Here is a 12,628-nt window from a genome sequence, read left to right as displayed (position 1 = left end):
AGTGCACAATGGCCTTTTTGGCATCTAATGGTAGAATATCCAAGATTTTGCGCAGCATTCTTAGAATGCCAAAGCTTGCTCCTGCCACAGCTGATATCTGCTCTGCAGGTGTTGTCAAACCAGACACCCCAAATTTTTATCTTAGACTTGGGAGTCGGGTATGTCCTAGTTCCTCCGGCCACCAGAGGTGTAACCAGATGGAGGGCTGTTTTCCAACCACCATCACCTCCGTCTTGCCTGCATTTAATTGCAGACAGCTGAACTTCATCCAGTTCGCAAGATCACTCAGGCAGGCTTTGAATTTAGGCGCAGCCTCTGCATCCTTTTGCTCTAATGTGACAATCAACTGAGTGTCATCAGCATATGTCGCCAGTTTCACCCCATGCTTCAGGGTTATGCAACCTTTTTTTTGTTAACTGCCACCACCACTAAAATGGCATAACCAGGTCGCAGGTAATCAACTCCATCCGTGGTTTTCCATCAATTCGATTCTCCAAGGGGTCATGTTTAGAGGGACATGCTCTTGACATACACAACCCTACTGCAGGTCCTGGCTCATGTGCCACTTTGAAATGTTGTGAATGCCCCAGTCACACCTTTGTGTATGACCCTCTGACATGCATTTGTCTAACCTTCTTTATCAGTGAGGGGGAACAGATGTCAAGATGGCTGTCACGCTCTTTATTTATGTGTGCAAAATCCCTAATGTTCTTCTCAAACCGCACAACCACGAGTGGGTGTTGCGCATCTCTCTAGTGAATTGTTCTGCTCCATTCAGGGCGGCGTGAGTAGTCAGTTGCTACATCGTTGAGCCCCTACACTGCATATGATGGAACAGAAGTTAACTTGGACTAGACACGGGCGTCAGACCTCTTTTGACCATGTGACACTGTCACGTGATGTAAGTACTGATTTATAGAATTTCCAGCCGCTGCTCAAATTATCACGAGCCTTGGTTAGACATGAGTCTATCAAGAAAATGTATTTCTTTGACTCGAGGCTCCGGTAGTAACCATCCACTGCACCGCACTGCTTCCATACTCACATGTATCCTGTCGGGGCAACAGAGGTTAACATGGCCGACCACACATGGTCATGTGACATCGTCATGTGGTGTACCATCAATCCATTTAAGCCGGGAACACCAGCCGCAGCTCAGTTGACCGCGAGTTGGTGAGAGGCACTTGAGAATACAGGTAAGGAGACTATGACTGTTGTTGGACTGCAGGTAGGCGGGAGCATGTAGTTTTGTACCGCTGAGCCCTTAGTTTCTTGAATTAATTTTATGTTTATGTTGCCTCCAGTATTTAAGGAGGTTAGGGAAGCAAGCACTGATGGACTCTGGCATCAATACATGACGATCTCCAAGGACTGAATACTACTAATACTTTGAACCCACTAACCCCCTGGAGGCCGACGAGCACATCCAGAGGGGTGAGTTTCTAAGACCTTACATTGAGGGGTCATCTTTGGAGTCCATGTGTGGACTTGTTTTACCAAAAGGAGAAGAGTACACTTAGTCTTTCCCTCTTATTACAGGTACTCTGCTAAAGTGTGAACAGCTGGTTGATTGGTAACTACATGTAACAGATGCAGCAACTGCATAGAGTAGTAACTATACACATGAAGGGATGCAGATAGTAACTGACACTCTCACCATTTTGAAGATGATCTCTGAATAAGAACTCCTTCTGGGCTCGGAGGAGTTAATAGATTTAATCTGTGAGTTTCCAACCACCAAGGGTAGGTACGCCAAGAGTATGGCGGCTCACACATTGACAATATGTTTTGGGCACAGGCGCACAGCAGGGATTCAAGTGTTCAAGTGAGTGAACAAGATTTTAGGTGGGTTTGGTCAAGATGAAGGTGCTCCGACAGGAGACGCAACTGTCCGGGTGCGTCTGACTAATAGGCAAAGTTTAGTGCGCTACTCACACGTAGGCGCATCCCTGTGTGTAGGGCACACTTGTGGGGTTCAGCGACTAGCTGACTCTGATCAAGTTCAATGGAGAAAGTTCAAAAATGTGAGTTCAAATGAAACGGTTTCAACATTTGTAGAGTATTTTAATTTCAAATTCCAAATTTTCTGGTAGAGTAGCGTTACATCACGCAATTCGATCAGTTCAACAACATCCAAGTTTCAAAGAGTGCTCCGATGCATTTCGGACTGTGTAGTCCTTTATCAAGGAGCGCTGCGGGGAAGGATACAAGAAATGCATCTTAGATCAACGGTGCAAATGGGCTGAAGTACAGGTGAACGGGTGCGAGTTAACGTGCTGAAAAAACGGTAACATGCGAGTAAAATCAAACCCGTGTGTAAACAGAGTCAGGAAGTGAAGTGGAAAATGAAAAGAGGAACGTGAAACCGTAACCAAGAGCGGTGTCAAAGGGTGATAAAAGGAGTGAAAAGGTAGACGGGAGTTGAAAGGTAAATTAAATAAAGCTTACTGGTAACAGTTTAACGTGGGGCTCACAAAGGCACTGCAGGAATAAAACGGTAAAGGACCGTTAGGAGAAGCGAACGAGAGGTACGTTCTGGGTGAAGGACAGACGTGTGAACGTGGTTACTTACTGGAGAAAGTTGAGGGATGGGCAAAGTTTGCGGCCATTTCTCACGAACTTCGCGGAGTTACTGCGGAGTTCGGGAGGGGTTTAGATGATAGAAATAGAAACAGACAAAGGACCCAGGTGAGTGAAGGATGGGGGCGGCCATGTTGGAAAGGGAAAGGGTGATTCAAGTGACAAAGTACATACAGTGTGATGGGCAGTATGATGGGCATGACGAAGGTGCATAGTATCAAACAAAACAGTTATAGGTAACAACTTAGTTCAGTCCGGTCATTGAGACCGAATGGTTTCAAGGATTGAAGTCTATAAATCCATGAGGTCTCCCGTTGTAGGAGAGTCTTGTTGTTGTCTCTTCCTTCTGTGTGGGCTACCATTTGGAGTACAAGGTATTTCAATTGGGCCACGCTGTGATTGGCTTCATTGAAATGAGTTGCCACATTATATTTAGTGTTTTTTGTGCGGATATTCGACTTGTGCTCATTCAGTCGAATTTTTATTTTCCTGCTGGTTTTTCCCACGTAGATCATCCCACATGGACATTTAAGAAGGTAAATGAGGTTTGCTGAATCACATGTGGCATCTACTTTTAGTTTGATTTCAAAACCTCTCATCGGGTGGTTGATGGTGTTGCCTCCGATGACATTGTTGCAATTGTTGCAATGGTGACACGGGCGTGTACCCGTGTGTTTCCTTGGTTCAGTAGTGGGTTTGGATAGTATTTCTCTAATGTTCATGGGTCTGGTGTAGGCGAAGAGTGGAGGTTCCTTGAATAGGTCCCCAAAGTCTGGTTCTGTTGATAGGATACGCCAGTGTTTGCAAATGATCTTCTTATAGATTTTGCTGGAGGTGGAATATCTGGAGACTAATGCCATTCTCTGGTTGGTGGCCTTCTTCTTGCTTTTTAAAGCTTCTGAGCGTGGAATCGCGTTTGCCCGATCAGTAGCCTCCTTGATAATTTCTTGTGGGTACCCCCTGGTTAAGAACCTGGTCGCCATGGTTTGTAGTTGTGAGTTTCTTTTGTTGGTGTCAGACACTATCCGTGTGACTCTCACACATTGTACATTTTTATTCCACACCATACTAATAGGAATTTAATTTTCCTTTGAATAGGCTGTCGCACTTCCTTCTTTAGTCCTGAAGATGACCCTGCAAACACATATATATACAGGGTTGAAACGTTGATGTACAACCATCTCATGTCCTGGCTCACTAGCAATTCATTTAAGAAATAGGACTAGCTAAAGTGAAAGACCTGAAAAGGACGGAGAATGTATGTTATTGTCTAGTTTAGTGTTTGAATTTGAAAGGTCACCCATTTGCACTATATGTCACCACAGTCACCCATTGAATTGTCTGTGTATTTGTTAATGTGTTTTCTTTGTCAGACAGCCCCCACTGGTATTATCTTTTCATCTAAAATTGTTTACACAATTGGAGAGAAAAATAGACAAACAGAACAAATAATGTAATAAATATGTATTTTTGATAAAAACTTACTGAGGTGTGGTACATTTATAAAAGTCTAGTACAAAATCACTATTATTTTGTGAAGGAAATATTCAGGTTCTAAATCAATACCCCGTGGTACTTACCCAATGGAACCACTAGTAGCTTTATAACTATTAACCCAGGTTCCGAGGGATACAGGGTGACCCCATTGATCTCAATGGCATAAATACTTTACAAATTGTCTCTAATTTAAGCCTGATGGCTTTTGTGCCAAGCTGCCAGAGGGTTAAGCACAGGTGAATTTAGTGACTTTTGTAGTACATTCTGACAAGGCTGATGGCTGTTGCTGAAAAAGGGCTCACACAACCTTAACCAACAGCCCAGTTTCTCACAATTGCACTCTAGGTAAAAGGAGAATTATATCTGTATTATGGGAGCCTCATGGGCTGGAAACAAGTAATCTCACTTGAAAACACTTATCCTGGTGCTCTTTGAGTTGTCCTATTTATGTCTGAGAACCATATTAAATAGGCTTTGGGAACTGCTGATTAAGTTACTTTTGCTAGACTGGTTTCACAGGCTATTCTTCAACCAATCTTTTTGTTGGTTTCCTGGTCTTTTAAAAAGTTTTTCCTTTGAATTTGTCCTGATAATAACAGTTGTATAATATTATCTTGGTGGGCTTTAAGTTCTTGATAGTGTGATATCTTGCATGGATATAGATGATGAAAGGTCTGGGTAAATCCTTAGTTGGTTAGAAATTCTGTGAAGATCAATGGATGCAGTTGTAATTAGTTTTTTAGTGGAGAAGTGTGGCTCAATGGTTAGAGCGGCAGACCCTGATGCAGAGGACCGGCCTTGGACCAGGGTTCAATTCCCGTCTCGCCGGGTCGTGGGCTCAATTTCCTCGGACCTGATAATTCTCGCCTTGGTGCCTATTCGAATCATGGGTCCCACTCTACAACTTTGGGCAATAGCTTGCTTAATCTCCACAACGGCCCCACAGCGCTGGGATGCCTGGCTTCGCCTTGGGGGTGCCCAGGAGTGGGCATTTCACAGGGAAAATCCAGGAAGGCTTCCACAGCAGTATGCGTACAGCGCCAAGACACCTCAGGGTATAAGTGCGCTATACAAGTACGAATTCATTTAATTTCATCCTCTTCTTTATAACCCAGTGTGCAATGATTTTTTAACACCTGTTGTGTCTGTCCAGAGTTAGTTATCTAGAATTGCATTACTCCCAAAAGTATCTATGAATGTTTAGAAATGTATTGTATATAGTTGTTCACTTGTAAATTGTGCTAATACTGTCAGGTACAGTTGAGCTATGTAAATAGGTTAAATGAATTAATAGCTATTGCTTTCTATAAATATAACCCCAACCTGCACAGTGTTTCACTGATCTTGCTTAAACATGGATTAATTGCATGCGGTTTGTCATAGTTGTCACCTTTCATGGATACAACAAGAAACTCTGTTGTCCTGCAGCCTCCTTGCCAAAAGGGTGCCATATGTACTTTACATCCGAGTCTGGGCAGTGATTCCCTCCTTCCTTGGGCATGTTGGAAATTATTTTGTCACACTATTCAAGTTGTTATAAAATAGCATTGCCCAGAAGACATGAGAAATTTATTTAGTGGATTTGACACAACCGTAGACTCATCTGTCCCATCAGGCTCCTATTATCCTTATCACGCTTGACCTAAACATGAAGATCCACAGATATCATCCCTGCTCTATTACTTCCAAACCTGTGTTTCTCACTAACAGACCCTTAGATGGCATCCTCATCTCAATTTCTGATCCACATCCATCCGACCCTTTGTACTCTCTCTCACATGGCCTATTCCAAATCATGTGCTGACTACCACCACCCGCCTTTGCCCTGGTCCTCTAGGTCCCACCTGGCTTCTATCCCTAGACCATAAACAGACCCGCCATGACTTTCATGACTTTACCGCACTTCTTGACTTCATTTCCCATTATATATTTAATGAAGCATTTCAATCGTTCTTTAACAGCCAGAATTGTATCTGCCCTATCCTCAAACATGCATTAGCATGCCATTTGCTACTTCAGATGATTGCTAAACTTTGCAGTTGGCGAAACTCTCATATTCTTAAACTCTTGTAAAAACCTGAAGACTCTTGCTACCCTCACACCTTAACTTGATTCAGCATAGAGGCCAGTTAGTAAGACCTTATCCCCTCACTTCTACATTACAAAGATGGTGAATACTAACTCCCATTCTCTTGTCCCCTGTACCACGTCAATGGTAGTGGTGAGCAGTTTAAACTCCTATTTAGTCTCCAAAACAGTATTTTGTTTATTAAGATCATTACCATCACACTCTACTTGATCCGTTTTCTCCCCCACTCACCGTAGCTGGCCATTTCAACATCTTCCTGTCTACCTCCCCAGTTGAACCTTTTCACACCTCCCTGCCAACTAGGGGGCCCATTAGGATGTCGGGCGGATCGCCACCGCCATGCAGGCGGTGGCGATCCGCCTGACATGCGTCACCGGCCGCCACACATTTTCCCCCCCGCCATATTACAATGGCGGAGGGACCGCAGCGGACGTAAACACCGTCTGCCAATTTTCTGCCCCGGTCGCCTTGCGGCAGGGGGTGGAAAAGGGTTCATATGGCTGGCGGTGTCTTTTAGACACCGCCAGCCATATTAGGATGGCCAGGATCAGATGCCTTGGAAAGGCATGCGTCTTCACTTTGGGGGCCCCCAGTGGGCCCCCATGGTGAAGGCGAGGGGGGGTGCACATGCGGGGTACCTGTGGTACCCCCCTGCATTTGCATACACAATGCGGCAGGCACCGCGCGGTGCCTGCCGCTTTGTGTAGGCAAATGCATCACAAGCATTTATAGCATTGCGGTGGGTGCAGGTGTGAAAACCACCCCCCATGTATAATCTGTGATTATCATTAAACCACGCAAGTGCAATAGATTCTAGGAATTCCGCCATGTTGTCAGTGTCCGATACCCCAGCTGCTCTATATAGATTGGAGTAAAAAGCATGAAACTCATTCAACACTCCCCTTTGGTCCCTGACAATCTCACCATCCATACCGTTAATCTCATGCACAAATGTGATATCTCTCGTTGGCCTAATCACATTCGCCAGTGTGCGCCCCGGCCTGTCACCCTCGCCATAGTGCCGGGCCTCCGCATACTTACCAAGGAACTTCGCCTCCCTATTCGCTTCTTCTTCAAATTCCAGCAGCTTAGTTTTTCAAACGCCTGCCGTTGTGGGGTCTGTGCGCAAGTATAGCCGTCCCTCTAGATCTTTGTTTTTCCAGCTCAGTTAATGTCCCTCTAATGGCCTTGAGCACTCCCGCCTGCCTCACAATACATTGCCCTCTTATAACGACCTTAAATGCATCCCATAAAGTAGCTGCAGTGTCCACTGAACCTAGGTTCGTACGACTCAATATCCGACCGTATTTCCTTCTTGAATGCCTCATCTAATAGCGCATTCTGAGGCAGCCGCCAGGTAAAAGCTTGCGGAGGAACTCCGGGCAAGGTGACAATATTTCTAAATTCTTTACACAAAAAATTGATGCCATTTATGACAAAATCATACATTCTAATCAAACCAGCAGGAATGATAATGTCCCAAATCTAAATATGGAAGTACAATCTCCTGTCACACACTCCCTCTCTGTATTCCCCCCATCTCTATTGAGGAAGTATCATCACTCATCTCTCAGATAAAGAATGGCTGCCCCACGGACAATATCCCTGCGCGTATTATGGCTATGCTAGCAAATGAATTGGGACCTGTAATCCAAAGGCTAATAAACCTATCTTTAAGCACAGGACAGGTTCCGCTAAGATGGAAGAAGGCACTGGTTAGGCCGCTCAGGAAAAACACTGCGATTCCGTGGAATGAGCTGGCCAACCTTAGGCCGATATCCTTGCTTCCATTTTTAGGCAAAATCATCGAAAAATGTGTTAATAGACATCTGTCTAAATACATTGAATCCGCAGGAGTATTAGACTACTCACAATCGGGCTTCAGGCCTAAACACAGTACCGAGACCACCCTGATGTCAGTCGCAGACGATCTACACATGTACACATGTACCAGGACAGGGGTTATTCCGTTATCCTGGTGCTGTTGGATCTGTCTGCGGCATTCGATACCGTGTCACACTCCATCTTGACTGCCAGGCTAGCCAACATCGGTCTGAAACACGAAGCTCTGGCATGGTGGAGGAGTTTCCTAACAATCGCACCCAGCAAGTAACAATGGGTGCATACCGGTCAGAGGAAGTTAAAGTCTCAAAAGGGGTGCCACAGTGCTCATGTCTGAGCCCCACGCTCTTTAACATCTATGTGGCACCCCAGCAAACATCATGAGAACTTTTGGATTCATCCCGGTATCCTACGCGGATGATACTCAACTCCTCTTTCCCTTTAAGATCTTTACCCCCGAGGTTAGGAACTCCTTTTCTCAGGGCATGAAAGCAGTGGCACACTGGATGTCCTCCAACTATTTGCAGTGCAACGTTGGAAAGACGGAAGTCATGTTGTTTGGTGAAGCAACAATACTTTGGACCCCGGACTGGTGGCCACAAGATCTGGGACCAGTACCCGAGCCCATACAAATAGTTAAGAACCTGGGAGTTCGATTAGATCAAGAACTCACTCTCAAACAACATGGCAACCAGGTGGTGGGAGCCTGCTTCCATGTAATTGGTATGCTGCGTAAAGTCTTCCCCCTACTACCGGATACAACCAGGAGAATGTTGGTACAGGCTTTAGTCTTGAGTCGAATAGACTACTGCAATGGCCTACTCCTGTCCGCTAATGAGGGGGTCACGACAAGACTCCAGGTGGTTCAGAACACAGCTGCCCGCCTGGTCCTGAATGCCCCTCCTCGTACGCCTTCCAAACCATTGCTGACAAAATTACATTGGCTATCTGTTAAACAAAGGGCCAGGTTCAAAGTATGCTGCACAATACATAAAAGCCTTAACGGGATGGGTCCAGCATACCTGACCCCCAAATTTGTCCCCTACATACCCTCCCGGACACTTAGATCGAGTGAGCAAGGCCTTCTTTGTGTACCTAGAGCAAAAAAAGCCAGACATGGAACTAAAGCGCTATCTGTAGCAGGACCCTCCCTTTGGAATAGTCTCCCAATATCTCTTAGGCTATGTGCAGAACACCTCCCCTTTAGAAAAATGTTGAAGACTTTCCTATTCAAACACTAGAATGGCTGCCAAACTAGTTCTTCCTTAAAAACATATGCTGTAGATGCCTAAAGGCGCGGAGATACTCCTTCGGGAGTCGAAGCCAGCGCGGTATAAACCTGCAAATAAAATAAAGGACAGCCTGAGTATGCAAGGTGCATGATCTGACAGTGAACCCGCCATATGGGACACGTCGCAACATCCCGTGAGACCAGCCAAAAGTCCAAACGGGACCAGGCCTGGTGGTGAGTGGATATACATGTACCCTCCCTCAGAGTGGAATTCCGTTCTCTCCAAATATCCAAAAGCCCCCCATCCTTCATTATGTCTTGCAGAGCTGTACGCACCTGGGGATGCAGCGATCTAGCTGTGCCTTGTCTATCAGCAGTATCTGAAATAACAGCGTTAAAGTCTCCCCCCCAAATTACAGTGTGACATCCTATCGCTTTGATTCTATACCATAGTTGCCTGAAAAAATCAGTGGAGTCTGTATTCGGGCCATACACAGCAGAACAACGTCACCTCCCTTCCACCCAACCTCCCATTTAGCAGAACGAAACGTCCTTCCGGGTCTACATATGAATAAACACATTTCCAGTCAGATCCTTTCTTTATGACAATAGCAACCCCCCTGGCATTAATAGAAAACATTGCTGAGTATACCTCCCCCATCTGCTATGCCTAAGTCTCTGCGACGGTGTCACTTTAATATGCGTTTCCTGCAAGAAACAAATATCTATAGCATGCCCACTAGATATGCATGGACCTGCTCGCCTTCCGGCCATCATTTAACCCCCTGACGTTCTAAGTTAAAATATTCAGGGTCTGTACATGAGTCATTTTAAAGTCAAACAAGTCTTACATCGTTGCTCAATCTGGTTACAACATGGTACTGGCAATACTCCTGTGTTACGTTCATGGCTGTTATATTCTGGCTCATAAAAAAAACCAATCCAACCCCATTCCCACCCACCACCCACACCGACCCCCCAATCAGGTTGTAGCATATCCCTCCCTATAACAACTTCTGTGAACATCAAACAGACTGTAGTGAACCTTCCCAAGGGGCCGAGGGTAGACCGGCATACTCCCCTACTTTCGCAGGGTGGCCGGGGTTACTATAGAATATGCTCCCCATGCGTTATGAGATCGATTTGAAATACTTATTATTTCCCTTTTGGGGGGAGCCCCACATATACCTACGGCAGCGCGCAGCAGTGTAATTCTCATGGGGAATGCGGAACAGTGTATCACAGTAAACAGACCAACAATACTGATATGGAATTTAAAAACATTTTAATCATTGTCACTCAACCTGACGGTAGGTGGCCCGTCTCCATCTGCCCTCTTTTTGGGCGCCTTGCCAGCAACATGTTTGGCGATTTTGAGCGCTGATTTTGCATCCGTGAAATAGTGCGCCGCTTCGTCATGAGACACCTTTAATTTAGCTGGATACAACAGGGAAAATGGAATTTGCGCTTGTAACAGGAGATGCTTAGCTGGTAGGAGTTCTCTTCGAGCGGCTTGCACTAATGGTGTAAAGTCCGGATAAAATGATATGGAGTTCCCCTGGTGCGTGATCCGACCTTTCGCCCTCGCCAGTCGCAAAATGGTGTCTCTATCCTGGTAGTTCAATAGCTTAACCAAAATAGGTCGTGGTGTACCACCCACTGGTGGCTTTGGGCCCAAGGTCCTGTGTGCCCTCTCCACAATGAACACCTTTGAGAGGTGCGGATCAAACAATGCGTGGAGGAGATCTGTCATGTAGTCTTCCATCTTGGACATCGCTGTCGTTTCCGGAATGCCGGTGACACAGAGATTACTTCTGCGAGATCTCGCCTCCAAATTATCGTTCTTCGCTCTTATTACTCACAATAATTTATCCATGTGTAAAAGCTGTTCTTTGGTTTCCGTTTGAAATTTGTGGAACTCTACATGCCTGTTTTCCAGGCTGTCTAGCCTCATCTCATGCACAGAAACTTGAGATTTCACCGTGTCCAGCTGCTGAGTCAGTGTGTCCAGCTTAGAGTCAATACTTTTGAGACTAGTGCGCATTTCCAGCAGCAGGGCCTTCACATCATCGTCCCCCGCTCCAGAGCGCGCATCCATGTCGGAGCCACCTTGCGCCCCAGCCTCAGTATCGGCCTGCGTGGTCGAGCGACGGGCATCAAATGTTATCTTCGGCTGTTTGGGACCTTGCTTCCCCATATCGACACCAGGGTATACGTCCCGCCCCATCCGCTGCTCCCAGGAGGTGGTTCATGCCCGGTAAAAATAGGTATCCGTCGGACCTCTGGCCTCACTCCCTGCAAGCTCTGTTTTAGTATAGCACCCAGTCGTAGAACGCACCCGGCCTCAGAGTCACGTAATATTGTGGCAGTTCTATCACCCCTAAAGCCCTGTGTCCCGTGCTGCTGCTTCACTACTCCTTAAACATGCAAGACCCACTAGTATGCCAGCCTCTTATGTCTTTTGGCTCTTGAACGTTTCAAGTTTGCGTCAGTCCCCAGCCATCCACCAATCGCCGCTGTAGCCACTTAGCCTCTGCTCAAGATATCACATTTCGGAAATCGGAATATGGCCTCTTCTGCACCTCTAAACACCCGCAGCTCCACACGTGTCTCTTCTGCAGTCAACTCCTGTGCCTCGCCAGCTACGGTATCATCTAGCAGCCAGGCTGGGCTAGGATCTCCGCAAGCTACTTGCAGGCCGAACTTTACACGATCCTCACCTCTTGATCCAAGATGATGGCGCCGCGCACCCCCCCCACGGACAGATAGCAGAAAGTACCACTGCAGGATGTACACTTCTTTATATTCCAGTTCCTCCACCTAGCGATCCAAGGACAAGACAGTCACTCGAGCGTGCAGTTATTGCCCGCCTATATAGATGTCAGGTAATGGAATTTCAGGCCGACGCAGTGCTCTCATTTCTGCGCGTCTCAGTCCGACTGCACAGCGCTAGAGTGACCCGATCTGCATTTGTGTAGGGCAGCTCCACACAAAGCGCACGACAGCTCCAGATGCCCTCTGAGTCCCCGCACCACGGGCAGTCTACCTCTGTTCGGGGGGCCTGTAGGGCGCCGCCATTTTCAGTCCGCCAGCCTCAGTATATCGTCTCTCGCCTCTCGCTCAGCAATATCACAGCAGGCCACCGTTTATATCACATGCAGGCGCAGCTTCACAACTCACAGGGTCCCGGCCTCTCACCTCCCGATAGCGCGCCGCGTCAGCTTCAGATTGGCGAACTTGCGGCCTCCAGCTGCACCCGACGCCCCGGAATCTCAAGTTTGGGGGCAGTCTGGCGTCAGTCGGCTTTAGCGCTCGCGTCTCGGCCGTCGCCACTTCTCGGCACCCAGCACCTCGTCAAAACACCACCGCTGCCTTTCACTGCAATCCCG

This window comes from Lissotriton helveticus, chromosome 3_1, assembly GCF_964261635.1.
Source record: "Lissotriton helveticus chromosome 3_1, aLisHel1.1, whole genome shotgun sequence".
NCBI classification, from domain to species: Eukaryota; Metazoa; Chordata; class Amphibia; order Caudata; family Salamandridae; genus Lissotriton; species Lissotriton helveticus.
Note: the sequence above shows the minus strand (reverse complement) of the source record.